This window comes from Mustela nivalis (genome assembly GCF_964662115.1).
Source record: "Mustela nivalis genome assembly, chromosome: 2".
Lineage (NCBI taxonomy): Eukaryota > Metazoa > Chordata > Mammalia > Carnivora > Mustelidae > Mustela > Mustela nivalis.
This window is the reverse complement of record NC_139021.1, coordinates 52,674,494-52,701,665: the sequence shown is the minus strand read 5'-3', so window position 1 is coordinate 52,701,665 and position 27,172 is coordinate 52,674,494. Positions and strand designations below refer to the sequence as shown.

At 37.3% G+C, this 27,172-nt stretch overlaps 2 long non-coding RNA genes across 2 annotated transcripts in view; one reads left to right on the top strand and one right to left on the bottom strand.

Moving 5' to 3' along the window:
* Positions 1-27,172, top strand: part of LOC309859056 — a 69,880-nt gene that overhangs the window by 40,178 nt on the left and 2,530 nt on the right. The window lies entirely within an intron of this gene.
* On the bottom strand, positions 4,083-19,379 carry LOC309859049. The gene is made up of 4 exons (XR_014308506.1): positions 19,314-19,379; positions 10,284-10,492; positions 4,999-5,283; positions 4,083-4,507 (listed from the first exon to the last, which is right to left on the bottom strand). It is a non-coding gene; the product is annotated as an uncharacterized lncRNA (long non-coding RNA).

Below are 27,172 nucleotides of genomic sequence, written 5' to 3'. Positions count from 1 at the left end.
GGAGCTGGAGAAGTAGGCAAGACCAGGTCATGCAGTATGGGACATTTAAAGCATGGGGTTTTCTTCTTTTCTTTTCTTTTCTTTTCTTTCTTTCTTTTTTTTTTTTTTTTTTTAGATTTTATTTATTTATTTCACAGAGAGTGAGATCACGAGTAGGCAGAGAGGCAGGCAGAGAGAGAAGGGGAAGCAAGCTCCCTGCTGAGCAGAGAGCCCGATGCAGGGCTTGATCCCAGGACCCTGAGATCATGATCTGAGTCGAAGGCAGAGGCTTTAACCCACTGAGACACCCAGGCATCCCAGCATGGGATTTCCTTCAAATCACTGTAGGAAAAAGATGGATGGGGTAGGTCACTCACTGTCTATCTAAATTACTAGATACAATGAGAGCTAACTTACGCTGCATGTAAATAAGCACTTCATTGTGTTTCCCAAATATTCAAATAATATTTTTAAAGATACTTCTTTCAAAATACAGAAAGAGGAGTGCTTGGGTGGCTCAGTCGGTTAAGCACCTGACTTTGGCTCAGGTCGTGATCCCAGGGTCCTGGGATCAAGCCCCACATTGGGTTCCCCGCTCAGCAAGGAGTCTGCTTCTCCCTTTGCCCCTCCTCCTGCTCCTTTTCTCAAACTCTCTCACAAATAAATAAATAATAATACAGAAAGAACACGGGCATCCTAAACAGTTTCCTAAAATATGCTCAATTTATTCTAACAGATCTAGTCCATAATGTATTCATAGAAGCTTGGACCATCAAAGCACCCTTCTCAACTAACCTTAAATAAATATCCACAGAAAAAAGGAGTTATTGAAATTAGGATTGAAAGGAAAAAAAAAAATTGTTCCCCTTTAACTCTGGGCACACTGGTTCTAAATAGCAACATTTTATTCAGTTTGTTACTATCTGGCCATGAGATTTCAAAAGGGGTATGACCTGAGATAGAGCTCATAGAGGAAGGGGATGCGTTTAGCCAGGGATGGATGCTGCTGTCTTCGTACGTGAATTCCAGAAGATCACCATACTGTTTGCTCTAAGCTTATCCTTGTTTATTTTCACATAGCTGAAATTGTGTTTCCAAGGTATTCTCCCAAATGAGGGGGAAGCTATGCTTCTACATCTTTTTGTGTTTGAAGGACAGTCTTAAATGTGAGATAAGAATACAGTGATCGTAAACATATCTTAATGAGTCTCTATATAGTATTTCATGATATTTAAGCACCTTCACCAATCCCTGAATGCACAGATCCTAAAACTGGAGGCATTTGCCCTCTATAGTACTTTGAGGAGAGATTGAGAAATCAGCTGTCAGTGACTTCCCTGGGGGTCTCTCAAGCTTTGGTGATGTAAGCACTTTTCTTCATTGAGTTAAATTTAGGAGGAAAGAAAAATCTGCTGAGTTCGTGTTTTTTATGGCAATAAGCCAATTTTCCTTTCCATATGTTGTTTGCCCTCAGGCACTCATAAGGTACATAGGATTCATTTCCACTGAAGGAGAAGCCTTAGAGCATGGGAGAAAATGAATGAGACAAGATGGTATGATTAGCTATTTACTGTGATCTGCAAAAAATAAAAATTGGGGCCAAAGCCTGGGGATTAGGAATGGGCACAAAGTCAGGCTGGCATTCAAGAAAGCAAGCAGATTTTCTTGATCTGTTATGCAAAACAGGTTGCCGGAAAGTCAAGGCCAGGAAACCCTGAAGTGCAGGCCCTCACAGTCACAGTCCAGTGGGATTTCAGACAAAGAAACAACCCACAGTTTGATTAAGGGCTCTGAATAGAGAAGTAGAGATTATCGTGATGGTAGTCCATGGGAAGGACTTGGGGCCTGCGGGGAGGCAGGCTTCCTGGAAGCCCTTGCTAAGCCGAGATCTAAGTAACGAAGATGGAATTTCAGGCACTGGAGTGGGATGGGGTGAGTTAGAATAGAGAGCCTGGAGGAGGAAGTGTTCACGCAAAATACTGTTAAATGGGAGGTGCACTCCAGGGACTGGGCGTAACTCAATACACTGAAGCACAGGGTGGCCAGTGGAGACGGCAGGGTGGGGATGGGGCTTATGAGCCGGGGAGGCTGGAGAGAAGAATCCAATTATGCAGAGTCTTTGAGGGCAGGGTAAAGATTGATCTGGGGATAATGGGGACCCAAAAAGGATTTTTAAAAGAAGAAGGATCAATTGGGAAAGATCAGTTAGGCATCAGTGTGAAAAATGGATAGGAGGGGTCAAGAGGTAGAACGGAAAGCCAATAGCAAGCTGCTGCCATCACACAGGTGATGGACAACAATGGCCTGAACCAAGGTAGTGATAGTGGAGTGGGTAGAAGGGGATGGATTAGGAAGTGAAAATAGCGAGATTTGATCATTGGTTGGAAGAAGGAGGTAAAAAAAACCTTTCTCTAGTTTCCTGTTTTAAAGAGCTGATGGACAAGGAGTCTCTTCTCTAGCCGGGAACCTGAGTCAGTTGGGTGGGTGAGTTCTTTGCGCTAAGACATGCTACTTCCCTCTACTGTAGATCATGAAGTGTTCAGAGGGAAATTTCGGCAGCCAAACACAGCTATGCATCGGGGACCACAGTCATGATTTCCCATGTTTGTCCTGTTTCAAGCCTATTGTCCTGATACCTCGTCTAGTTTAGCATTTTTCCAGAGAAGGATGTCCTGGTTTGGACCCCCCTCATGGGTGACTAACCCTTAGAAAGAAAAAATAAGTTAGCTCTTTTCTTGAACATAAATTTTACTAGGATTGCAGTCATAAGCTAATGTGTAAAAGGAATGAGTAGGCTGGAATAATTCAGTAATGAATAATTCATTATTCATATCATTTATCTCAGTAAAATTACTGTAGAAGAAATTCTAAGTTATAACTATCCTGATTGAAAAAAGTTCAAGTACTTGTTGAACTTTGGAAATTATCTCACCCCAAACTGCTTTAATTTTTAAATTATAAGTGATGCTACATACTCCAGAGAAGGCTAATAAGCAAACCATGGGCATGGCTATACAGTATTGCATGTTTTACAGAGTTTTTTTTTCCACATTGCTATGATTTATTATAATGACATGATTCTTAGGATATATTTAAGGAAGCCCTGTAATATCCTAAAGTAAATAGGTAATTTCATGGGTTGGGGGGGGGGGGGCAATAAAATATCTCCAGGATATCTGAATAGGGCAAAACTATTCTATGGCTGTCTTAAAAATCTTGAAATCTACCTAAATGTTTTAATGTCTCACCTCATTTATATATTCCTTCCAGAAAGTATATAAGATAGCTACAAAAGACTCAGCCCCCATTAGAAAACAGTTTTTCACAGAAGCTGATATGTTTCTCACTGCAAACTCTTTCAAAAGAGAACTCATCCAGGCTGCCTGGTTATTTCACTTTCAAACAGATTGCATTCCAAAAATGCATTTGAGGGTTGGCTCTTTGGAAGTTGGAATACATTTTTCTTTCAGAAACACTGTGATGGTTGAGTTCCTAGGCAAGTGCACAAAAACCTGCTTGATCTTATATATATACCACTTGCTTGCATTCTGGGTCCTAGAAGCATTACTGAGGACAGAGGAATAAAGAGAGCTTTCCCCCATTTCCTCCATAAAGAGGAAAATTCTAGAAGATGTGACGTCTGTCCTGTTATCGCCACCCTTCTCTCCCTGTTTCTCTCTCCTGCTGGTGATTCTCCAAGGTCCCAGTGCTTCCCTCCATTTGGGCCTGATCCATTTCCTTGAAAATGTCATATTCCCTAATGATTGCTCTGTTCTTCCTTAATAAAACTCCTATGCTCTCAGTGTAGTTGTCTTAACTTCTCATTAAAACATTCTAATTGTGGGGCGCCTGGGTGGCTCAGTGGTTGGGCCGCTGCCTTCGGCTCAGGTCATGATCTCAGGGTCCTGGGATCGAGTCCCGCATCGGGCTCTCTGCTCAGCAGGGAGCCTGCTTCCTCCTCTCTCTCTCTCTCTCTGCCTGCCTCTCTGCCTACTTGTGATTTCTCTCTGTCAAATAAATAAATAAATCTTTAAAAACATTCTAATTGTGAATGACTACTGAATTCAGGATATTTGCAGAGCTCTTTAAAAACCCAACAGGCAATTTATATTATTTCAAACGTTTTTGGTTTTGGAGCAAGAATGTAATGGAATTTAACAACAGAAAGGTGGAAAACTCGGATGAGGACAAGGATTTATGGGCCAGGGCCTCCGAAGTTTGATTCTTTAAATTCCTACTCTTATTTATTTGTTGCCTTTACTTTTAAATGAATAATAGCATCAATTAACAGATCACTTTACAAAGTACACTGATATGCTTTTGAACCTATAAGGTATTATTCTTATTTAACATAAAAGGAAGCTGGGGCTCAGAGAAGTACATGTCTTGCTGAGAATCTCCAGCTCAGCCTGGAAAGAATCCAATTCCTGAGATTCTGCTTCAGGGCCAGTTCTGCCTTCAACTGCCTCTCCAGTTTCGAAAGTCCACAATTCCCATCGTCTCCATGCTGACAGTGAAGGTTCTGGCACTATAGGGGAGGTGAAAGACTTGGGATATAGTTTAGAATTGCCATTCCTAGAAGACCATTTTTGCCTGAAGGTAGATGTGTTTCCTTGTGTAAGAAATGGTCATGTTGCTAATAGCTGATGTGAACCTGAGACGTAATCAAAAGAGACAGAGGAGGGGAGATAGGAATAAAAGGAAACTTTGCCTATTAGGGGGATGTATTTTTATATAATTTTATATATTATATGTATAAAATGACTTTACATTGCATATCAGAGAACAGAGATCAATATCTACCATAATTGCTTTTCATTTTGCCGTTAGTGATGAGACAATGAAATTATGTAAGCTATAAATATCAGTGTTTAGGAAACATTCAGAGATAGAGAACATACACTTGACCAAATCATGAAAAAAAGGAAAAAAAGAAGATAACAATCCAAGAGGCCATAATATTCACTGCTGTAATCAGAATTAAAAGAAAGACTGTCAAAATAAAATAAGAGTCTGTACCTGTAGAGGAAAGAAAGTATCTTGATGACAAGGTCAATCATGGCATGGAAATTCTCTTCCTCTTCCCAAATAAAATGTATAGACCTTTTAAAAGGACTTGGGGTTACTTTCTCCTTTGGGGCTGAAGCAGTTTAAAATATTACATTGGAAAACAGACATGTTCAGAAGTCCTAACCACAACTCTTGGCATGAAGCCCCAAGGAGACCATCAAGGCAGGTTGGAAGGATGGTGGTTGGAAGGATGAACTCCTGAAAATTTTATTTTGGTCCAATACTACAAGTGTTCTGAAAAAGTGACAAGGAAAGAACAGAAATCATTAACACTCACCATATTAAAAAATGCAAAGACACACCTGAACTTAAAAATAGTAATAATATTAGACAGACATTTATCACAAGCGTCTCAGGGGCACCTAGGTGGCTCAGTGAGTTAAAGCCTCTGCCTTCAGCTCCGGTCATGATCCCAGGGTCCTGGGAGGTCCTGGGATCGAGCCCCACATCGGGCTCTCTGCTTGGCAGGGAGCCTGCTTCCTCCTCTCTCTGCCTGCCTCTCTGCCTACTTGTGATCTCTGTCTGTCAAACAAATTAAAAAAAAAAAAAAAAGCGTCTCAGCAAGGAAAAACTTAAGCAACTGTGATTAAAGGAAGGTATTAGTCCATTGCCTTCATTTAGAAAAAAAAAATAGTCATGATCTTTTGGGAAAGAAAGGGGTTTTAGGAATGGGGAGAGTATACTGAGGAGAGTGAGCTAAGGAGGGCTGTGGTGATGGTGGCTTTTTTTTGTTTTTTTTTAATTGCTGATAACCTATCAAACCTAGATTGGAGAAAATTCCAACAATGAAAATGTTAATCCATTTACTTTAAACAAAGGCTAGAATTGAAGTAGGCAGATAGGTTAGACTTTATCATTATTTTGGAATGACTGGATCTATCTGAAATTCAGAGCCTCCTCAAAAACATTAAGGTTATTGGAGCAAAAGAAGCATTTTTCATTATGTTTTGGCAGGTAGGGGGATTTGTTGTTTGTCTAGAAGCATTTTGGGGGTAAGGTATAGGGAAATTCACTAAGATTAATTCACTATCCTATATTGGTAAAATAAAGATCATAAAATCAAAGACCTATTTCTATGCAATGGTTATTTTTTATAATCTTGACTCAGCTAATGCATCGTTCCTTAGTTAGACATAAAAATCTGCAACCTTGGGGTGCCTGGGTGGCTCAGTGGGTTGGGCCTCTGCCTTTGGCTCAGGTCACAATCTCGGGGTCCTGGGATCAAGCCCCGCATCAGGCTCTCAGGGAGCCTGCTTCCCCCCACTCTCTGCCTGCCCCTCTGCCTACTTATGATCTCTGTCAAATAAATAATCTTTAAAAAAAATCTGCAACCTTAAATTCTAGTGCAAATTATGAATCTGTTCTGATACTCCCCATCAATGTACTTTGCTTATGCCAGCACATAATTTTCATAGTTTGAGAAAGGAGCTTCTTTTGTATTTAAAGGATATCTTTGAATGGAAACAGTATATGTCATGTTTTGGATACATTTATATTCAAGTCTTTTGTCTTTAGATGAATGCTAAGAGCTCAGTACTTTTTGAATAAATAAGTTTAAGAAGAAGATAAATTTTTTAGACGAGCAGATTTAAATTGGACGGACAGGTAACCCAGTACATACACAGAGCAGATACCCGGAGGCCTGACTGGCCCCAGAGCAGCTCTTCACAAGCCCTCTCAGTTCAACAAGGCCCAGTGGGATGGGAGTAAAATGTGAGTATTGACAGCATTTTGTGGTCCGCTGAATTTGCCCAGTTCATTATTCTGTAATGTCTCCACACCTTCTACCTCCAAAGTATGTCTTGAGTATGTCTACTTTTCTCTCTCTCTCAACCTGTACTGCTACTCCTTAGTCTAGACCTTCAAAGTCACTGCCTTGGGTTACAATTGATGGCTTTTACTTCATTCCATTCTCCACACAATTGGTAGGACAAGTTAAGTCAGATATGTCACTCCCCGGTTTAAGATGCTCCTGCTACCCAATAACCCTTGGAATAATATCCATGTGTTGTTTTTTTTTTTTTTTTTTGTTAAGATTTTATTTATTTATTTGACAGACAGAGATCATAGGCAGAGAGGCAGGTGGGGGGTGGGGAGCACGCTGAGCAGAGAGCCCGATGTGGGGCTCGATCCCAGGACCCTGAGATCATGACCTGAGCCGAAGGCAGAAGCTTTATTTAACCCACTGAGTCACCCAGGTGCCCCAATATCCATGTGTTTTATTGTGGCCTGTGAGGTCCTAAAGATGTGGCTGCACATCTCCAACATAATCTCACGGCATTCTCCTTTCCACTTGGCTCCTGGAAAGTGTCTTCTTTTAGTTCTTCCAATATAATAAAGCCTTCCAATATAATAAAACCCAACTCAGGGTTTCTGTATATATGGTTCTACTTAAAAAACTTATTCACTACCATTAATTAAGCTCCTTCCCTCTCATTGTTTTACGAAAATATTATCATACTCACTCTTTCCTACTTTCTCCCTCTTGCTCTTATTTGTTTTCTTCATATTTATCACAATTTTTAGTAACTTTGTTTACTTCTAGTTTAGTTGGTGTTTTTGTCATTTCCCTCTAGACCACAGGGACTCTGCCCATTTTGTTTTGATGAATGCCCAGTACCCAACACAGAGATTGGTGAATAGGAAATATGTAATAAAAAACTCATTACATGAGAATTCATAAATGAAGAGATGAACAATAATCCTATAATGTACACGGGCTTTTCAGAGAAGTCAAATTATTTAGCCATACACCTGTTAAGTTAAGAGACCCAAACAGAAGTTAAACCTTTATGATTGGTAGTGTAAGGTTCAATCCTATTCCTTGACTAGCCACGGGCTGTCTCTTCCTCTTGCCACACACCTCTGTTGAGAAAACTACTTAATAATAAATGGAAAGCTGGGAATAATCACGGAGAGGAAGACCGCACATAATAAATTTGTTATTTAGCAATGAGCAGACCAAATACAGTATCTGAAAAGTGCAAAAACCAGACTGGAAAGGGCGTGAATGTCAGGTAGAAAAGTCCCATATTTGAAGGTAAAGAGCAGCCTGTGAAGTTTCAGAATAGAGAAAGGGTATTTACAAAACGGAACTTTGAATGCAGAGTGGGAGGTTAGTGGATCAAAAGGATATGGAGGGGTATCCACTAAGGGACATGCTGCTATTTGATTCTGTGGTTGGCCAAATCAAATCCCATCCTTCTTGCACACAGTATTAAGATGATAAAAGGAGGAGAGTCCAGAACCAGAGGAGAGTGATCCCTGTTCGAGTCCCATCACTACCTACCTACCTACCCAGCTAAAGTTGTCATATATATTAAGTCTTTAAGATTTATTTATTTGTTCGAGAGTGAGAGAAAACCCAGTGGGGATAGGGGCAGAGGGAGAAAGAGACAAGCAGACTCCCTGCTGAGCAGGGAGCTGATGCAGGGCTTGATCCCAGGACCCTGAGTCAAAATCAAGAGTTGGTCACTTAACTGACCAAACCACTCAAGTGCCTCTCTGTGAGTCTAATGACTCAAACAAAGGGCTTGTATTAACCTCCAAACTTCTAATTCTAGCACTGAGGAAAGTGCTAAGCACATAGTAAGCACTAAACTTATACTTAATTGTTAAACAAGTTAGTAAGTAAATGGAATCTATATTTTTTATAATCCATTTATAGTTCCTTGTAGAGACCTTGACATTTCAGAAGAGCATGAAAAAGGAAGCAAAAATCACACATAACCCCACCATCCTGAGACAGCTATGATTAATATTCTTATATACCTCCCTCTTCCACTTCTTTCTTTTCCAATTTAATTTCTTCCACTTTATTTCTTTTACTCTACCTTGGTAAACATGTTAGTTATGAATTGGGGAAGAGACTGATTAATAAATTCCTTATATGAGACATTTGGAAACTCCAAAAGAAGAAAATAAATCTTTAGAATCCAACTATGTGTGCAATTTTATATTCTACTTTTTAAAAACTTGTCTTAGTAAAAACATTTTCTCATATTACTAAAAATTCTTTGGAAGTATGGTTTCTAATATCAGCAAAGTAGACAATGATATGGATTTTCTCTTTTTAAAATTTATTTTTTTAAAAGATTTTTATATATTAGAGAGAGAGAGAGAGAGAATGGGGGATGGTGCCAGAGAGAGAAGCTCCCTCCTCTGCAGGGAGCCCAACACAGGACTGGATCCCAGGACCCTGGGATCATGATCTAAATTGAAGGCAGACACTTAACCGACTGAGCCACCCATGTGCCCTGGATTTTCTCTTTCTAAATGAACCAGTACCTCAATTCGTGCCCACTGATCACTTGCAATCTGTCAAGCATACACTGTGTGCTGTACATGAATACTACCATATAGCTCAGGGCTTTTGCCCTGGTTTTATTTTCCTTAAATTTAGTGCTCATCTGTTCACCCTGGGAAGACATCCTGGACTTCCACAATGTCAGCAGAATTATATAGTCCCTCCTTTGTGTTCCCATTTCACTGTGTCTGTCACTTTATCACTACAACTTTTATTTTACATCATAACTGGTTATCTATTCCTTTCTGTTCATTATATATGGGCTCCCAAAGGGCAGAGATGGTTGTTCATCCTTGCGTGTTTATGGCCTAGGACAGGGCCCAGAACTAAAGAAGGTTTTGTTTTATTTATTTATTTTTAAACTGTCTTTTAAAAAAAATTAATCTTACTTATCTGACAGAGAGAAAGAAAGAAAGAGGAAAAAAGAAAGAGAACACAAGCAGGAGGAGCAGCAGGCAGGCAGAGTGAGAGGGAGAAGCAGGCTTCCCTGGGACCATGACTTCAGCTGAAGGCAGCCACTTAACCGACTAGCCACCTATATGCCCCCATTGTTTTGTTTTGTTTAAATCTCATTTTAAAAACATGTCCTTAGTAAAAAGAGCCATCAGTCAGAAATTTCCACCTTTCATGATTTCTCACCATTGCAACTCAACATATCTACAACTATTAAAATTCATCTCAGGACACCTGAGTGTGCAGTGAGTTAAGTGTCTGACTTAACAGTGAGCTCTCTGCTGAGCAGGGAGCCTGCTTCTCCCTCTGCCTGCTGCTCCCCCTGCTTGTGCTCTCTCTCTTTCTCTCTCTCTGATTAAATAAATAATCTATTTAAAAAAAAAACTCATCTCCTCCTACAAGAAAACAAACAAAGTGAAACAAAAACCTTCCTACTCCTTCTATAAGAATATTTCTCTTTGTTATTATTTTGTACCTTATTATCTTGGTCAAGCATTAAACCTTGAAATTATTTTGACTACACGTGGTTGCTTCTTGTTTCCAGCAACAACTTCTTCAATCCACCAATATATACGAAGTATTATTTTATGGCATGCTTGGTTCTGGGTGCTAGGTCTCTAATAGCAAACAGGACATGCATGGTTCCTTATTTTTTGGAGCTTACATTCTAGTGGATGGAGACAACTAATAAACAGAAAAGTAAACAAGGAAAATATCAGATAATGATAAGTGCTTCATGGAAAATTAGAACAAAATGATAAGTAGAGAGTAGTTTCTTTAGGTTAGCCATCAGAAAAGGCCTCCCTTTAGGATCTATCTCCTGTCTTTCCCCTTTCTTTCTCATCCTGCCAACAGGCCCTCCACACCTCCTGCCTGCATTAGCATAACAGCTTAATGGATGTGCTTCCAGGCTCCAGAATTAACTCCATATCTCACCACTAAATTGATCTTCTATTTGATTGTTGTGGGAAAGATGGGATAAGATCCGTAGAAAACTGTGATTTTCTCTTTTGTTAAGCACACGGATAATAGCCTAAATTACAGAACTCAGGTCCAATTTTTACTCACCAAACAAAAAAACTTAATTACTCATTAAGTTAATAAGGGATTAAAACTGGAGAGATCTCTTTGAATTTCGGCCCAGAGACCTATCTGATTAGTGCTTAGGGAAAAGGGATTCAAGAGTTATACCCTGGAGGGAGCGAGAACTGAGCACTTTTTCTTTAACCACTGAGGTCAGACAGAAAAGAACATTCACAGAGCTCCAACTAGGTGCTATTAACTATACTGTTTCATTATCCTTCTATTACTTAAAGCTCATGAAAACCATCTAATATAGATATAACTAGGTAACTTGCCTTAAATCCCGCAAGTTAGTAAGTGGTAGGTAGTACAGTGACTAGCACTCAAGTTTGGGTAGAAACCTTAACCTTTACAAACTGGTTAAAAATGATATCTGGAGAAACACAAACAAAACTACAAATCAGTTGAAAGAAAGTGGCACCTAGAACATTTATAGAATAAATGAAAAAAACAAATGAAAAAGGAAAATGTACACCTAAAGCAGTCATTTAGGGAAATGCGCAGGTACGGAATTCACCACCACTAAAGATACCTGTTTATTCATTAATGCAACAAATAGTCTGACACTGGGGCCACTGGACCTTGGCATTGGGGGCATTGTTCCTGTTCTCTTGGGCCTTATGAGATAATGGGGCAGCAGATATTCATTTCTATGTGCTTTGAAAGAAAAGCACAGGCTACACTGAGAGTTGGGCACCTGACCTACTCTGGAGGGTCCTTAACAACTGACCCTTAAGTTAGAACCTGAAAAGTAAAGAGGAGTTTGTCAGGCAAGTAAGTAGGCTTCGAGCACTCAAGGCAGATTGAACATTACATTCAACATTATACGATTACATCTTAAGGCAGAAAGCAGCATGGTATTTGAAAACTGGAAGGGGACCACTTTGAATGGAACAGAGAAAAGAGAGTGGGAGGTGGAGTGAGGGAGATCATGCAGGGACTGAAAGATTTGGGGTTTTATCCTAAGAGCAATGAGTAGACATTAAAGGGTTTTAAACCACAGGACAACATCAGATCTGTATTTTAAAGAGATCACTACGTCTGCTTGGCAGAAAACAAAGTGGAGGGAAATCAATTTGGATGCAGAAAGATTTCTAGGGGCAAGGGGGTGAGGGGAAGGGTTGTTAAGACAGCACAGGTGAGACTTGGTAATATATCTCATTGGGTGGGGAGAATAGGATGGATTCAAGAAGTATTTAGGAGATAGAATAGAGAGGATTTGATGACTGATTGCATTAGCACATGAGAGATAGGAAGTTTCCTGGAGTGACTGGCCATATTTCCAAAGTGGTAGTAAGAAGGTGGTATTAATTAATGGCATTGAGACCGCAGATGGAAGGAGAATTGTGTGGGGAGCAAATACCATAAATTCAATTTGCAGAAGTAAGCAGCTGAAGAATGATGTTTGGAATGGGCTGTAGAAGCCCACCATGATAAAGGAAGGTTTGAAACTCATTGGCTGAAAACATTGATTGCTCTTAATTTTTTGGTTTTTTGGAGGGGACCCTGAAGCTATGGGACCCTGTCCCTCCCAGTGATAGTGGGGTGGGGGCCAGAAGTTCCTAGTTGCAGGTCCTTGATCTAAACTTTTTTTGGTTTTTCATGTGTATGAGTAAAAACAAATTTTTTAGTAAGTAGTCCCATAAATTATATCTGTAAATCATAAAATATTGCTAATCTCTCCATTAATTGATTGTATAGATAAAAGAGAGATAAAAATGGTCTCAATTTCTTCATATACCCCAATAAATCATGATACTCTGGAAGTTAACTGGCTCTAGAGAATTTTGAAAAACAAAGTATTATCATTTCAGACATAAAACTCCTGAAAGAACCAAAGCCATCTTAAATCTTTTAATTTAAATGAAATTGTAGATCACAACATGCAGTGAAGTTTGAATCTTAAGCTTTGAAAATTGTCTCTGAACTTATCCTATCAATAAATAACCTTTGGACACCTTCCTCCCCCTCCAGTGACAGTAAACCATTATTCATCTTGATTACCAAGTGCTTTGGCAGCCCCTCAAATTTTGCACCTGAAGTAAGTGCCTCCACTCATTTCAACCTAATTCTGGCCCTGCTCTGCCTGCCCCTGTGAACCTCACTCTGTGTGAGACCCGGAGCTATCTCCATGCTCAGGAAAATTTTCTGCTAGTGTAGTCAGATGCACCCCTAAATCATACCCTCCTTAATTGTAAGATGTGTGAAGGACAGACCATCTGATCTTCACTGCTATCTCCTCCAATTTCTACCAGAGTACCTAGCACTAGAAAACCCTCAACAAATATCTGTTGAATGAAGGAAACATTTAAAAAATGGATGACAGGTGGATAGATAGATAGACAGACAAACATAAGACAGATATCATTTTAGAGCAGTCAAATGAACTTTCTTAAGATTAACACTCAGTCAAACAAACCAGATAACAAAGGAAGCTCTCAACTAAACACCAAATACCTTACCCAAACTGAGAGGCTACTATCCTGGAGCCCAAGTAGAGACCCCAGAAAAGTAACCCATCAAAGAGAGGCTGCTCCCAGCCCACACACAACAAACTTCAAATTCATAGGATATTAGAACAAAAATGTATGTTTATCTATTACTGGCACTATTTTAGCTGCAAGAGACAGAGACACACATTTGAACCTGTTTGAGCAAAAAGGGGAGTTGATTAGAAGGATTCTGGAGTATTTTATGGGACCTAAAGAGACTAAGATGGGCTTGGGGAATTGGATACTGGGACTTCAATCATGTCAGCTTCCACTGTCTCAAGTCCCTGTGCCTTTACACGTCTATTTCCTCCCTTTCTTTTATATTAATTAATTTTCATAACCTTTGAAGTAGATACAAGTAACATTTCCATTTGATGGATGAGGATGATGACCCTTATTGTTTAGGGTCATAACCTTAAACAGTGGTACAGGCAGGATTCAAACCTAAGCGGTCTATTGCCAGAGCCCATTAACTTATTATTATTGTGGAATAGCTTAAAGATACATGAAGGTGGAAAGACTAGCACAATTGATCCCAATGCATGGACTAATCTAGCTGCTAGGATACACATGGCTATAACAATCATCAACTTATGCTCACTTTGGTTTCATATATACCCCTGCCAATAACTCCCCATTGGCACTGGATTCTTTTGAAGCAAATCCCATGATTTCATTTCATTCATAATTGTATTAGTGCATATCTCTGAAAGAGAATTTTTACCATAACAGCAACATCAATACTAGACTTAACAATTAGCAACACTTCCTTAACATCATAAAATATCCAGCCAATGTTAAAGTTTCTAGTTGTTTCACAACTTGTTTTTTTCTATAGGTGATTAATTTGCTTTGGGATCCAAATGGTACCCAAATATTACATTTGATTGCCATATCTCTTAAGTCTCTCTCTCTCTCTTTTGAAGAGCCAATACTTTATTAGGTTAGATAAGACCTACACAGTTACATTTGAAGTAGAAATTGACATATGACAAAAGACATGGAGAACTAAAGTAAAATAGGAATTCAGAAATAACTTTTGGTAAGAGTCACCAAGAATAATATTGTTCTGAAAAGAAAATACAGTGGAATAGTACATGATACCTATTACATCCCTTGTAAATGACAAAGGATTCTTAAACTTCTAAGCACTCAAATACCTTCCTGTATCTAGGAGATCCAATGCCCAAATATACACAAAAAGATGAAAATACATTTATACCTACCTTGTTTACAAATTCCTAAAAACTTGATTATGGTAAATTTTAAACATATAACAGTAAACATAGTGCCCTTGATAAGCGTCAACAATAATCATGACTAATCTTGTTTCATATATAGCCCCACTCATTTATCCTCTCCCGTATTATTTTGAAGCAATTCCAGACATGCTACCATTTGATCTGTAAATACTTTAGTATTTATCTCTAAAAAAGATAAGCATTTTAAAAAATATAACAAAAATCCCATTATCACACCTAAACTATTAACAACAAAACCTACATATCATTAACAATCTAGTGTTCAAATTTCCAGTTGTCATAATAGGGCTTCTTTCATACAGTATGTTTGTTTGACTGAAGACCCCAGTAAGGCCTACAAATTATAATCAGTTGATAGTTTCTTAAGCCTCTTTTACTGCGTAGGTTCTCCCTCTATTTCTCTTTCCCTCTCTTGTAATATACATATTTATTGAAGAAACTGCATCCTACAGTATATTCTTGATATATTAGACTTTGCTGACTATAGCCCTATGATGTCATGTAACATGTTCTTCTGCCTTCTGTATTTCCTATTAACCCAGTAATTATCCTAAAGGATTGATCTTGTACAAGGTTGGTTCTTTAAAAAGATTGCTTCATAGGTGGTGTTATATACTTCCACCAGGAGTCACATAATAACTGATTATCTATCTACCTGGTATGTAGGCACTTAGTGATGATCACTGTCCACAGCAGCACTACCCAAGATGAATATAACATGAGCTACACATGTAATTTAGAATGTTCTAGTACCCCTATTTTTATAAAGTGAAATTAATTTGATAATATATTTTATTTAACTCAATATATCCAAAATATTATCATTTCAACACTTACTAAAAATGATTGGGATATTTTATAGTCTTATTTTCAGATTAACTTTTCGAAGTCCTGTGCATTTTTTCCACTCATAGCTGGTAGGTGTTGGAAGCTGCTTGCACCAGCCCATGAAGGCTGAGCATCTCATTCCAGCTTTATGGGATGGGATACATGACATCCCACTGGGTAGCTAAAAACTGGCCACAGTGGTAGTATTTATATCACAGCAAATATCACAAAGCAGATTTTTTTCCCCTCCATCTCAGAGAGCCAGTTATTAGATGTTTACCAGCACAGCACTGCTTATAACACATATCACCTTGGACCAGCCTCATTTCAAGTGCTCAATAACCATGGATAGCTAGTGGATATTGTACTGCATAGCTCATTATGGCGCCTGTGGCTGAGTGTAATATGTTCTATCATTCCCTCTCTGTTCTGGAATAATTCTATAGATTAAAATTTTCCTCATTAACTATTTAACTATCTTTATGTATTATAAATTTAAAAACAACATATAGCCTCAATTCTTTTCCTCTGTTAATTAGTGTTCAAAATAATGAGTTGACTCCCTAGCAAAAGTACCCAATTCATATTTTTTGGTAGTGTTATGAACTCATAGATTCTAACATATTTGACTGTTTCAATCCGTTGCATTTACTATTCTTATTGATGCCCATATTGTCCCGCCTTTGGCCACTGGGAGCTTCCTGAAGTTCAGAGCCCACATTTCAGACTGCTAAGCTACCACTAACACCAGTCAGACTGTACGTCTCATAATTTCAACCACTAGAAAGCGACTGACCTTATTTTCTAGACAAAAAGTTCAAAAAGCCTGGGATTTATCGGTCCAGCTTGTTTCAAGTGCATACCACTATGTCCAGCAGTGTCACATGGGAACTTGGCAGCTCTGTTAGGAATCAAGGGAGGAGCTATCCAAGAACCATTGCTTGGTAGACAAAATAATAGATGTCCACAATAACATATTTTAAAAATGACACAGAAAATTTTAAAGCACATCGTCCTTTCCATGTGCACCGACTGGCTGCCTTGTTTATTCATTCATCACATATCTACCAAGAACCTTTGACAGGCCCGGAACTATTATTCCAACTGTAAAAGTTAATTTTAAAAAACATACACCTATATGAGATTCTTGAATCCCTAAAGATTTTTGACTTTCTCTAACTGAAAGAGAATGAGTGTTAAAAACACTGAAATGTTTCAGAAAGTAGGCATAGGTCCTTTGGAAAATAGCAAAGGCATAATTGCACATATTTAAGACAAAGAGCATCCTTTTTGTTTCATAGGAGTCAAGGAAAAGGCATTTTTCACTCAGACTGCCCCTTGGACATGAAAACTAAATTTTACATTAAATGATCTAATTTTAAATTTATCTATGGTAAAAATTAAATGGGACAATAAAACAGCTCTAATGGAGAAACTGTGGCCCCTCAGACTTCCTAGTATCCTGCCACTGAGATCTCTGAAGGCACTAACATTCATCCAACATCCCTACTAATCAACTGAAAATTGGACAGTTGGGTATTTTAGTCATGGTCATATGCTTGTATAATTTTCTGAGAGCAAAATATGAAGAACTTATTTTCTAGTAAAAACAGAATGCACAATAACCAAAACATTCAAAGAATGAATTGTTAAAATTCACCAGGTACTCCAAAATAAGCAAAGAAGTATTTTCATGATTTCCTTTTTAAAAACAAAAATATCAGTAAGGTTTCAAAACTTAAACTTAACTGACCTTAAAGTTGCAGTTGTCTTTAAAACAAAATTATAGTTGTCTTGTAATATTTAAGGTTTTTCAATAAACTTATTGCACAAGTACATTTGTAGATGATTTAACAAACACACACAACCATAAAACATGCTGGCAGGGAAAATAATTACCCTGGGGGAATAAACAGGGAAAATTAACCAGGCAAGGGAAGGCCTAGATTCCAAGACCTCCATAAACAAGAAATTGTTCATAAAATAAAATAAAATAAAATAAAATAAAATAAAACAGTTCATTTTATTCTAGAAACTTGGTTCTTTTTTGTGGTTGAAGGGAGGCCTAGGAGATAATGTAGGGAGCATAAAAATATTATGACTATATTTACAATTTTTCATTCAAAATGGAAATACTATTATTGGGAAAAATATATATATATACCTTTAGAACTCAAATTATATATTTTATTGAAGACTAGCAATGAAGGAAAGAATAGGGCATAACTAGCCATTCTTTCTAGTTTTGTAATACTGATTATTCTAATTGTCTTGTGTTTTGAATAACAGTAATACATGTGTATGCAAATAAAATTTCTTAGGCTTTCTCAAAAAATTAATTAATTGATAAACAGTAATACATTTTTGCAGATTACCCTTGTAAGAGGGACTTGTACTTCTACAGGAAAATTGTTTCGGTATTTTCTTTTTTCTTTTGGTCTAAATACTTTCATTTAGAAATGTGTTATTTAATAGTTCTGATTTGGTTAGCAACCTTTAAATATCCTACTTAGTCATTTATGATAATTTGGCATTAAAGATGAGTAATTATTTATATTTGCTATACTCATTTGAATTATAAGTTTCAGTGATTTCTAGGGGATTTAAAAGTACAAATAAGAGTTATTATCCTTGCTTAGTCACTACATTTTATACTCTCCATATCAATATAATCTGTTGCAAATTCAAATTAATGATATTACTGCTTCTAATTGTGTTCTACTGCATGAACTAATAATGATACACTGTTATTTTTTCAATCAATATCTACAGAAAGACTGCCAATATAAGACACTATCTTAGTCTGTTATGGATCCAAAAGTAAATATGACATGATGTTCCTTTAGAGAATTCATAGCGTGGTGGTATAGGCAAATCATATATAGGCATGTTAATCTAATATGGGAAGGGCAAAGATAAGTAGGGGTCCCGGGTATTACAAAGGCACAAATGGATGTGTGTGTGGGTGGGTGGGTATGTGTGTAGGTAGATAGGTAGGTAGGCAGAAAAGACTTTTTTAGAAAGAGATAACTGAGGTAGGTTTTATCAAAGAATAATTCGTAATTAATCAAATGATGAGAAAGAGGGTAGAAAGGAAGGTGTTCCAATAGCACCACTGTTAAAGAGCAAAGTGAAAGATAAGAAGTGGAGGGAGATGGTAAGAGATTAAAACAGAAAGTCCGAGAGAGGCCAGATCATAGAATTATTGAATTCCATGGTAAGGAGCTTGAACTTTATCTCACAATGATGATTATTCACTAGAATGGTTAAATAGGGAGACAAAAGTGCAAGATAATGACAGGGCCAGACCAGAGACTTAAAAGACTAGTTAAGAGGATGTTAGTATTCAGGATGAGAGAGGATGAGAGAAGATGAGAGCCTAAACTAGGACAGTGACAGCAGAAGTGGGGAGTAGGAAAAGGATTCAAGAACTCATTAGGAAGTAAAATGCATTAACAGCTGAGGATTGATTCAATGTGGGAAATACAGAAAATGGAAGAGTCAAAGACAATTGTGAAACATAGCACCAAACCCAGTACAACAGAGAATACAGGAGAAGGAGTAGTCTTCAGAGGAAGTGAGGACTTCAATAATTTTGGATTTGTTGAGTCTGAGGTATAACTGAAACACTGAAGTAGCAGCCAATCAGCAGCTCTGCAGAAAGTTTTGAGGTACGCCTATAGACTTGGTGAAATTACCAAGTGATAGCTAAAGTCATATCAATGGGTCAAGCAACTCAGAAAGATTGTAGAGAATTTTTCCCTCTCAACTCACGGTGAAGTTATACTTTTAGAGTGCTTGTCTCCACAATTAATTACAGACTTTATCTTTAATACCTACCATGACTGGATCAATCTACTTGATATATCTTGGAGGCTGTCTTCTGAGTCCAGACATGGAGGCTCATGTTAAGTGAAGAACCACAGAACAACAGAAATAAGCAAACAAAATATATAAATTAAATGTATTGACAGTTCTTCATGACTATTTCTTACATTCCAAAGGCTCAACAATACTCCCCAACATACTAATTCCTCAGTTTGTTCTACCTCTTAGTCCAGTTTTCTCACCAAACTCTATCTGGCAAAGATACCACTAAATTTTTAGTGAGTCAATTCTTTGTCTATTAATACGTCATTGGACAATATGCTATCAAAGTAACAAGCAGGAATAGTACTGTAAGATTTCTTGTGGAACTTTCAAAGTAGCAGCTGAATTCTTTGATTAGTTAAAAAAAAACACTATTATTTTTGTTGACTTTTAAGTTAAATCAAAACTATTTCCTGAGAAGCTCCAAGGAAAGAACCATGAATAAAACTCTTATAATGACATTTCATAATCATGTGTGGCAATCATGCAGATTAACACTGACACAATTTCCAAGAGCTACTAAAGATAGACCTTATGCAATTGGGCAAAATAAGTGGGTGGGTAATTTTTTTTAAGTAGGGCCATGACCTCTGAGATCTTCTGTTGTTTTCACTATGATCTATAAACTGATCAAAGTGCTCTTTTCTTTCTCAGAGAAGGAGTCCATTACTTGTCTGGGACCAAGGCATTGTATAGGAATGAAGGTATAACTTCTGTTGTTTTTAGTGGCAAATATGCCTCCTCTCCTATGCCTCATGTCCAGCCAAGGTAAACAATTGCTATGGCAATTCATATTTCTAATTTTGGACAATTCTAATTTGCCACAACATTTTTTGATGATCTAGGACTCTTGCAGAATCCTTTTAATCACATTGCTCAGCAATAATTAAATTGCTACCAATCAATTGAACTGACAAGCAAGGTGGAACTTGACTGCCACTGCTGGTCAAGACCTTCCTTTTTCACACTTGATTTAAGGCAGGCATCAAATGTAATTTCCCTTGAGATAAAAAAGTGAACTGAGAATACAAAGATAACCAGAATTGCATTCTTCCTTCAAGGAGCTCACAAGGGAGTGGGGGTACAGACATGCAGAATAAGTGACGTTCTTTCACACTCATGTTTTAATCTAATTCCACAATTTAAACCAGAAAGGGGAGATGGAAAAGAACACATGCTTAATCTATGTCATCCTATGCAAGTACATGGAAGTACAAAGTTTTTACCTCCCACCCAAAACCGAGACCAAGGCAGATAAATGTATTTCATTCAGTCACGGTATTGAGAATGATCTCTACAAAATGTCACTATCAAAAGGGATTTAATGTTAACAATAAATAAGAAAAAATAGTTAGTTAGGCATAAATAGCCAAAATAACTGGTTTACTAGAGATCTGTATTTGACATGGAGCAAATCCAAGCACAACACTGGGATACGTGAAGTTACTACACAAAAAATTTAAGAAAAGTCTTCCATGATCCTCAAAGTGAATCTGAAAAATACAACATCCAGCAATGGACTCTGTAAGTTAAAGAGAGATGTGAAGAAAGTGGAAAGGATTCAACAGAGAGTCACAGAGATGATTAAAGGGTTGGGGAAATGGGAGCTAGAAATTATTTAGCCTAAGTTAGAGAAGACTACCAGGTTTCTTAATAACAGTATTCAAGCCTAGGAAGGGTTGTTATACACAAGATGATGAACAGTTGCTTTCTATCTCAACTGAAGAGTGGACAAAAGAAACAGACTTTGATTTCAGCATGAAATATCTAAGTTAGACATAAGGAAGAACTTTCAAGAATGAGGGTTATTGGATAAGAGACCTTAGGGTCCTCTTATTACACCTGTTTCTTAAATGATGCTATTTCACATGGTCCTTTTAAAATTATTCTTCTTTTCACTTTGTCCTTCATTTATTTCACTTACACTGATTTAAATTACCTATTATAACTGATAATCCCCAAACACAGATATGTTTGGGGTATTTATATATAATATATATTAGTGTATATATAGTATATACACAGTATACAGTATATTATAGTGGATAGTATATACAATATACACTATGGTATAGTATAGTTTATATATAGTATACTATAGTAAAATTTAGTATAGCATATATACTATATATTTCTCCAATCCAGATTACTTTCCAAATGCCTCCTGAACATCAGGCTTCTATCCTTTACCTGTTCTACTGCAATAGCATCATAACTGATAACTGTCTCTCCAGTGTTCAATTCCACCCTCTGGTCTATGTAATGGTCTCAACCTTTCTATTTACAAGCTAACCCAATCATTGCCCGGCTTACAATTTTCTGATAGATTCCCACCATTTACTTGTCTTCCATCATTTGGTCCCTTAACCTTTCCAATATCAACACTATCTTTCCCCCAAATGTTATTAATTACAAGATAATTTCACTCCTTTTATCCCATTGTGATTTTACAGGTCTGTACTTTTTAAAGTCTTGGTATGCTTTACCCCTCCTAGAACACACCTTCTGCCTTACTTCTGTGTCCAACTTCTACTCTTCTGTTCCAGAAATCCTCCAATGTGAGGATCACATTGGATTAGTGATCCTCAATAAATGCTTATGGATTTCCATGAAAACTTGCCTTGAATACTTTAATGTCATAGTTAGTATTAGCAGGAGCCTTTCCAGACTTCAGATTCAGTAACTGCTCACTTAGAAAACATCTAGGGAGCTTGCTGAAAGAATCTAGTGATCAACCTTCAAAAGTGGTATATATATCAGAGTCTTGTGTTTATCACACCTGATTCCAGCTGCTGCTTCTCTGACACTCCTTGCACCATTTCCTTGGGCATTTCCACCTCACTGCCACTACTGGACCCAGTGCTTTTTCTTCCCTCTCTTGGCCTGGTACAATTATGGATACAAGCTTGGGCACTTTATCTGCATCCTCTCCCAACTCATTTCTTATGAATCACTCCTATGAGGCAGGATCGGTATTGCCCATTTTATGGGTGAAAAAGTCACCACCTACCCACAGATGACATATATATATATACATATATATATATATATATGTATATATATATATGCATGTGTGTATACACATCTATTTATGAGACATATGTATCCTATGAGCTGTAGCCTACTTAATATGCTTCATAAAGATCTCAAAAGAAACTCAAAATGAAATTTCCAAACGTGATTTCATAACTTTATCCCCAAACTTCGCTCTTCTGATGTTACCTGTTTTAGTGACTGGTGCCGGACACTATCCTCTGCACTTCACTCTTTTTAATCCCCACATCCAATCCATCACCAGTTTATAAAACTTTTCCTCCCAGATAGCTCTTAAATTTGTGCAGTTCTCTCCACCTTTACCCTTATTAATCTGGCTGACGTTTTCATCATCTCTTATAATAGCCTCTATTTCCTTTGTCCTCATCTTATCTGTTATCAGCAGCCAAGATGATCTGAAAATCCAAATCTGATCATGCTACTTTATGCTGTCCCTTCTTCCTACTGCATTCAAAAGCCCCTTAGCAGCTTCCCATTGCTCTTATCAAAAAGACAAACTTAAAACTGCTATACAATGGATCACATCCACTTCATCTTAAACCCACCTCTTCTTACATCTTGCTCCCACCCCCTCAACTACTCTGGCCACCGGTGCTTGCCTTTTATCCTTCAAACCTGTGATGGCCCATGCTTCTGCGGGCCTCTGCACAGGCTGGAAAGCCATCTCTCTCATCTCTACTTCACCAAGTTAACTCTTAATCATCCTTCAGATGCCACTTTCCCGGAGAAATCTCTGATCACCCTCAAAAGCCAAGTCTTACCTATTACAAGCTCCAAAACTATGTATTTTCTCCTTCTTTCTCTTCCTCCTTCTTTACATTTGTTTTTGTGATATTTGATTGTCAACTTCCTTTTAAGTGTCATGAGAGCAAGAACTGTCTATTCTTGCTTTTATCTCTAGTCCTTCTCTCTGCTATCTGGCATGTAGTGTTTGAAGAATTGAATAAATTAACCTGCTGGTTTGTATTTGCTAGGCATGAGCTAAGTGCTCTATGTGTATAATTTCATTAAATTTTCACAACAGACTTAGAAGGTTACTACCTTTCTATTATTAGCTCTATTTTAGAAATGAGAAAACCAGGGTCTAGAGATATTTGGTAATTTCCCCAAGTGTCACAGGTTGAAAACTGAAGTCTTCTACGGTAAAACCATAAACCCATCCCTCGTGGATACCTTTGTAGACGTAAGTGTATTAACTAATGTGACATTTAGCACATGAGCAGGAAGAAGTCTCTGAATTACAAATTGATCATTTGTGTCTCTTCAGCAAACCTGAAAATCCTGAAATATTTAAGAGTCAACAACAGAATCCCACGGTTGTTAGGTCAGGTTACTTAAACAGAAGAAAAAAGTAGGCTGGACCTGAATTGTACTTGTTCAGTGAGCCTAATTGTTCCACTGACCAGTGAGGCATAATAACTTAGCACAGTACAACACTGACTGTGACTGGCCTGGGGGAATGGATCTCAAAGCAGCCAAAAAACTTACCAAGCCAAAATGATTTAATTCTCATTTCACCAAAAGGAAAACAACTCACCTCACTCGTGTCAACTATCCTTGTTCATGCAGAAGACTCTGCTGAGCCCTTTTAAGGAGTGTAACTCCTTTGCGCAATTTATCCAAAGGTGATTATGAATTTTTCCTTTTCCACCCACACTGTCTGGTCCACTCATTTTGAGAACAGAGGCATGATGGCACAGCCATTCTTTATGACTCTTGTTGCAGGAGTATTATCTCAAAGTTTGAGGCAAATTTTATGTTGGTTGATCACGAATGCTTAGAAGAGCTTCATCTTCATTTCTGGAAGTTGTATTAAGGATTTCTAAACTATCATTATCATCTTTTATGAAATTACTTTCATCGTTGACTACTGAATTCTCAATAGACCTGAGAAGCTGATGGATATGTAATCTTTAGGTTAGGATGGAGAAAATCTTTAGACATCCCACTAGCTTTTAGCTGAACTTCGAGAAGTAGAAATACTTTGTTGATCTCAATAATAGTGTCTTAGATCTGCAACTCACTTGGAGCATCTCCAAACTGGGCTTGTTCACTAATTTTAAAACATGTTAGATTTTGGACATGATCTCAAACCAATTTAGAAGAGACTGGCAATTCATTATTTTTCAGTAGAACATTTACCTGGCAGGGTAACCTACTCTGTTTATGTTTACTAAAAGAATTTCTTCCTATGGATGAATCTATATAGGAGGCCAAGTTAAAGATAAAATTGTTGAATGAGCATATAATTAGGAATTAGATATTATTAAGAAGTGTCTGATTTACTTATTTCCTTGCTTAAAATGTCTTTTAGTCTTCCCATCACTTTCAGGATTAAAAAAACCAATTCTTTATTCATGTCTCCTTGTTCTTTCTTTATAAATCTCACCTTGAGCAGTTGTAGAGTCTAAACATTCTGAACTACTTAAAATGGCCTTACTTTTAGGATAAATGCACTTTTATTTTGGCTAAATTCTTATGTTCATCTATATTCCCTAGCAATTCAATTTTTAAAACCATGTTTCCACAGCAATTTTATGTATCTCTATCAACACTTAGCCATTATAATTATTAATTCACTTATTCCTTTCCCTCACTGAAAGATAAGTTTCTTGGAGGTTGGGACAATCTTATTAATCTGCTAAATCCAGATGTTTAGTTCACAGTAGAAACTCAATGTCTTTAAAGTGCTTGTTGGCTATGTCCACCACACTAGGTAGTAAACTGGCTATCTCCACTCCTCAGTAATTCCAGAATATTCTGTTTTATAAAATAAACATTCCTCTTTACATTCTATTAGACCAGTGATTCTCTCAGGGTTTTGAATTTTGTGCATTAGTAAAAATAACTTTTTAAAAACATTTTAAGGAGTATTGAAGAAAAGAACATTAAAAATAAAGCTACTGGGAGCCTGAGAAACGGCTACCACATCAAAAATAAAGCTACTGTCCATTAACACCATAATTTCAAAATATATCTTAAGTCTAAGGCATAACAAAGGATATCATTTAAAATAATCTTTTAAACTGAACAAATTTAACTTTATGAAAATTTTTCCTTATGAAAGTTTTTTCTCTTTTCACCTTCAGCTTATGAAAAATAGGTCATGTCTTCCCCCAAATAATTTTGAAATACTATGTATTTTACACATTTTTAAGGTAGCATCTGAGATATTTTCATAGTAAGTTCAAATTGTTGTAATGAACGTCATTTTTGGCATGTTACAAATACTGACACTACAAAATACCTTAGAAAACCTATCCATTGGATTCTATATACCATAGTTATTTAATACCCACCATTTTTCATTTAAAAATATGAACAAGGGCACCTGGGTGGTTCAGTGGGTTAAAGCCTCTGCCTTCGGCTTGGGTCATGGTCCCAGGATCCTGGGAGGTCCTGGAATGGAGCCCCACATCTGGCTCTCTGCTTGGCAGGGAGCCTGCTTCCTCCTCTCTCTTCATGCCTCTCTGCCTACTTGTGATCTCTGTCTATCAAATGAATGGATAGAATCTTAAAAAAAAAAAAAAAAATATATATATATATATATATATATATATATATGAACAAGTAGTTGAAAATTTACATAATTCCTTTTTATTTCCATTCCACTTCCAGAGTTTTATAATATGACATTTATACTTAGAAGTCAATTATCAACTGAACTTTAATTTTAAAAATTTCTGTAACCTTAAATGTTATAAAATATCCTGAAATGAGTTAGCATTATAATTACTAGTGCACATTTGGTCAAAGCAACATAAATATATTGATATTAAACATGATATAAACATTTACTGAAAATACATTTCTTAGTTAGCTAAGTTTCTTCAACTAATTAATGTGGTCAGAATTTGTTTGCTAGGCTCAGAAAGGGTTTGTACAATAAAATACATTTTATTCCTTTTTTTCTTCTTTTAGAAGATGTGCTCAGACTACTTGTTCATGAAAAATTATGAATGATGGAAAAAGAAGGGGTTTTGTTTTAGCTACATCCCCAAATTCTTTAAACGCCTTCAAAGTTATGTGCAAAAAAGCCTTAGTGATTTATTGTTGAAAACTATTTTTAATGATTAACTGATACTTTGGTTAAGTCCTTCTTCAGTTTCATTGAAAGGAAAAGCTGAAAACCATTTGCAAAAGGGTTGCTAGGAAGTAATCAGGGACATTTTACTTCTGTCTCTGGTGCCCCTTTTCCATCCTGGGGCAATGTTAACACAGTAAGATTAGGAGTGGGTGAAAGGTGTGCCTCTTTTTGGTGAAAAGAAAAAAGGATGATTGGGCAAGGTGAGGCAGATTCTTCAGCAGCTCAGTTTTAGAAAAACAGTGCATATGGAAGTTGAAAGCCTAACCACTAACTCTCTTAAAAACTATCTATGCACAGCTTACACATCTCTTAGAAATTCCTGGTATACCTCCCGAGCTGAGTATACCCCATTTTGAGGAGCACTGGACTAGAACTGAAAGAATACTAATTCCATTAGCTTTAGTTTCAAAGTGTGGTATTTTCTTTTTCCATCTTTCTTTTATTTTTTATTTTTTTTTAGATTTTATTTATTTGAGAGCAGCAGCACAAGCAGGGGGAGCTGGCAGAGGGAAAGGGAGAAGCAGATTCCCTGCTCAACAGGGAGTCTGACATGGATCCCAAGACCCTGAGATCATGACCTGAGCAAAAGGCAGATGCTTAAAGACTGAGCCACCTATGCGCCCCCAAAGTGTGGTATTTTCGGACTTTGACATTACCTCCAAATTCTGGGGGAAGTTAACTTATTTGG